Consider the following 4,893-nt stretch of genomic DNA (forward strand, 5'->3'; position numbering starts at 1 on the left):
GCACAAGATGCTGGACCCCGCCCTGTCCGAGGACCCAGCACGCTCGTCCGGAAGCACCAGGTGGTGCGACATGCTTGAGGAATGAGAGGCCCGCGGAGACGTACTCGACGGGGAAGCTCTCAACGTGATCCTCAGGTCTCCCTGACCATGAACCGAAGTAGCCCTCCGAGGACCGGAGGAGCTAGAACGGGGCATGGCAAGGGGGATACCACCCTGTTTAATGAGGAGGTATCTAGACCGCAGCGTCGCGATGGTCATGTTCCCGCACTGAGAAAATGACTCATCCATGAGCGCTGCTTCAGCGTGCTGTAAGCCCAGGCACGAGATGCAGCGATCATGACCATCAGATGCAGCCAGGAAGCGACCACATCCAGAAACGCACAAGCGGGAAGCTATCTTTAAAAAGACGCCCGTCGCTCGTGGAGCTCTTTTAGAATTTGCTCTTTTAGAAAGGAAAAACACTCTTTTAGAGAGAGCGCTGAAGCGCCCAGGGGAGGTCGCGGCGAGACCGCAGAATGGAAGCTGCAGCTTGCCGAGGTTTCAGCAGCCTGGATGGCAACCCCGCTGACACGCCGTAACACCAACGCCAGCCATTTTACGAACACTCGCGGAGATTAGTCCTGTAGAAGGCTCGCCTCCGAAAGTGAAAAGCTGATGCTTTTGCACGCGCTCTCCTTTTATACCCACGCTGCGGGGCGGGGTGCGCGTGGCGAAACACGCACGCCAACTGTCATTGGCTTGTTTAGTTAACACTCGAAGGTGATTGGGCTCTCGGGCGAGATCCCAATTCGTCAGTCACGACTGACGTAACGTAGAACGTGACTGACTGAAAGGGAACTAAACTCTGCAGAGCTGCGGTCACCCCTGTACTAGAATGAGAAAGTCTAGTAAGTGTGCGTGGCTACGCCACATATGTTTCCGCCCTCACCGCCAAGGCATGAAAATAATAAAACCGTGTTGGAAAAATACTTTGTATTACAAATCATTATATTATTTGGCTTTCTATTAATGCAATACAATGAATCACAGCCGTCTAGTCACCCCCGGTGGCTTACATTATTGGCAGTTTAACGTTTAGTGAGTAATTTACACCAAAACAAAAAATAACATCTATGCTTTCATGTCTGAAAACATTATTTTTGTCTTAGATTTTATAATAAATTCAGACAAGCTCAGTACTGAATCGTTTTTCATCAGTTTATTTTCATGAAATGGAATGGGTACAAAGGAATGTGGGTGATTAAAGGTTGCGGAGGATACATCCCATGCATCCTTCAAATTCAGCTGAATGAAGGACGCAAAACGAAGGCTGCCTTCCAAGGATCCTTGCAATTGAGATGGCCTTCAGCGACATTTGATGACGTGGCAGCCGAGATATGCAGCCTTCGGAGGATGCAGCCTTCCATTTGAGAAACACTTCAGGAGTGAGGGGGAGAGAGAGAGAGAGAGGAGTGGTTTGAAAGTTACACTTTACACTTATCTAAGTGTTAGTCAGATGCTAACAGCTAACAGTTGAGGTAAAGGGCTTAGCTTATGTGCCTGTATGGCTGCTAAAGTGTTAGCGTTGGCTATATGCAGTTTGTTTACACAAAGGTCTGTGACGTGTGTGCTGTTATCAGATTGAACCGGAAGAGCCTGCTCGCACCTTCTGGGGTCATACGTTGCTAAGAGACCGATGAAGCTTACAACAAGCGCAAGTGGAGCAGAACTTGCGCTGATGTAAATATGCATGGGAAACGTACTCGCAGTCAGTTATGAAGTGTCGCATACAACTTCATTCACAAATCAAAACAGCACATTCATTTCACAGACAATAGAAAATTACTAGTTAGCTAGGCTAGAATTACACCATTAATTCGCTATTCAATTGCATCACAATAACTACAATGATATGCAATAGTAACAAGAAGGCCTTCATTTGGGGAAATGAGGAGCATCGCTCAAATCACCATTTAAAGTAAATATACTGTTATAAATATATAAGGCTTATGCTCTATTAACAATAGAAATTAGGATTTCTTCGGTAATATCAGGTTAGTTTCTTATCATACGATTTAAACATGCATTATAGCATTGAAAAACTTTCTACTGCTCGTAGTAAGGCACATTCAAGCTATAGTTTATCTGAAGCTGGTATGCATGTGTAAGGCGTTAATAAAACCCATGAGACAATCACACAAGTCTAACCCTGAGTCCTCTTGCAAATAATGTTTAACACAATGCTCGCATTCTCCACCATAATATGTAGCAAATTAGCTCAAAATGAAAATGTATATAAATAATTATAATTAATTACAATTATTTACCTCAGCTGCCAGTAGTAACTGTAGCAGAATTAATATTACAATCAACTAATCTGTTCATCCAGCGAACATTCAGTATAATTTATATCAACTCTAAGAAAGGATATTTTCGTGGCCACAGAAAATAACATTCTTACCTTACTAATGCATTAGAGCATGTAGCTATAGATCAGATCCCAGATAGCAGCTGACTCCGCACCGGATCCGTTTTCAAACCGGCACATCGTGTTGTGCTGTAACACGGATCCAGACCGGGTGCGGTTTCAGTGGGCGGGAACTACAGTCACATAGCGGATCTGGGCCTCGTCCGTGGAAATGAGCGCGCACTTATTTCTGGACTTCAGAACAGAAGACGTCAAGACAATCGAGGCAGATACAGACTGCACGCTGTTATCCTCAAAAACCTCACCAAGGTATGTCACACCGTGTGATAAAACTGTTCTACTAATAAATGAATTTCTTATTATGTTGTGTACTCGATAATTTAAAGGTTTGGTGTTTTTATTGCTCCTTAGATCGGTGTTGGACTGTAATGTTGGCGAACACTTAGGCCTATGTTATCAGAGGACTTGCTAACATGAAGAAAACGTCCAGAGGTCTGTAATTATACGTAATTAACAATTTTTTACTTAATTACTTAATTTAAACTTTAGTAATTTTAACTGCTTCTATTAATTTTTATTGTTAAAAATTGTTAAAAACCCTTAAGGCTGCATGCATTTATTTGATTAAAAAAAAGTAATATTGTGAAATATTATTACAATGTTAAATAACTGTTTTCTATTTGAATATATTTTAAAATGTAGTTTATTTCTGTCAATTTTCAGCATCATTACTGCAGTCTTCAGTGCATGATCCTTCAGAAATCATTCTAACATGCTGATTAAGTGCTGAATTTTTATTGGTACTCAGTTATCAATAATGGTTCTTATTATTATCAGTCGTAAAATAAAATTTTTTTTTGCTGCTTAATATTGCCTGGAAATATTTGTATGATGCTTTGATGAATAGAAAGTTCAAAAGAACATAATTTATTTGAAATATATTTTTTGCAACATTATAAATGTTTTTACTTTTATCAATTTAATGCCTATATGCTGAATAAAAACAGACATTTCTATTACATAACACACACACACACACCAAACATTTGAATGGTTGTATATCATGGTTTCTGAATATATTAAAGAACATAACTGTTTTTCAATATTGATAATAATCAGAAATGTTTCTAGAGCAGCACATCAGCATAGTGGAATGATTACTTAATGATCGTGTAACACTGAAGACTGGAGTAATGAGTAATTGATCACAGGAATAAATTACATTTTACAATATATTCACAAACAAAATTAATATTTTAACTGATAATAACTTTTAAAATTGTAATTAAAATATAATTTATTTATGTGATGCACTCAAAATATAATTAAATAAAATAATTAATTGGATGAACTCAATTTAATTGAGGGCAGGATTTCCATCCAATAAATATATGTAGCCCCTACTCATAAAAGCAAATTCATGTGATGAAATGTAATTGAGTTGAGCCAACACAATTTGATCAAATATAGTTTAAATGAAATTGATACATTGATGAAGTGATTTGTATGGAAGCCCGTTTCCGCCACTAAATAAAAAAATATAATTCTGTAAGTCATAATAATGAGAAACTTTCTCGTAATAATGACTTAGTTTCTCATAATAATGAGAAACTTTCTCGTAATAATGACTTAGTTTCTCATAATAATGAGAAACTTTCTCGTAATAATGACTTAGTTTCTCATAATAATGAGAAACTTTCTCGTAATAATGACTTAGTTTCTCATAATAATGAGAAACTTTCTCGTAATAATGACTTAGTTTCTCATAATAATGAGAAACTTTCTCGTAATAATGACTTAGTTTCTCATAATAATGAGAAACTTTCTCGTAATAATGACTTAGTTTCTCATAATAATGAGAAACTTTCTCGTAATAATGACTTAGTTTCTCATAATAATGAGAAACTTTCTCGTAATAATGACTTAGTTTCTCATAATAATGAGAAACTTTCTCGTAATAATGACTTAGTTTCTCATAATAATGAGAAACTTTCTCGTAATAATGACTTAGTTTCTCATAATAATGAGAAACTTTCTCGTAATAATGACTTAGTTTCTCATAATAATGAGAAACTTTCTCGTAATAATGACTTAGTTTCTCATAATAATGAGAAACTTTCTCGTAATAATGACTTAGTTTCTCATAATAATGAGAAACTTTCTCGTAATAATGACTTAGTTTCTCATAATAATGAGAAACTTTCTCGTAATAATGACTTAGTTTCTCATAATAATGAGAAACTTTCTCGTAATAATGACTTAGTTTCTCATAATAATGAGAAACTTTCTCGTAATAATGACTTAGTTTCTCATAATAATGAGAAACTTTCTCGTAATAATGACTTAGTTTCTCATAATAATGAGAAACTTTCTCGTAATAATGACTTAGTTTCTCATAATAATGAGAAACTTTCTCGTAATAATGACTTAGTTTCTCATAATAATGAGAAACTTTCTCGTAATAATGACTTAGTTTCTCATAATAA

The sequence above is a fragment of the Sinocyclocheilus grahami genome, unplaced genomic scaffold (assembly GCF_001515645.1).
Source record: "Sinocyclocheilus grahami isolate Dianchi unplaced genomic scaffold, SAMN03320097.WGS_v1.1 scaffold1058.1, whole genome shotgun sequence".
Classification (NCBI taxonomy): Eukaryota; Metazoa; Chordata; class Actinopteri; order Cypriniformes; family Cyprinidae; genus Sinocyclocheilus; species Sinocyclocheilus grahami.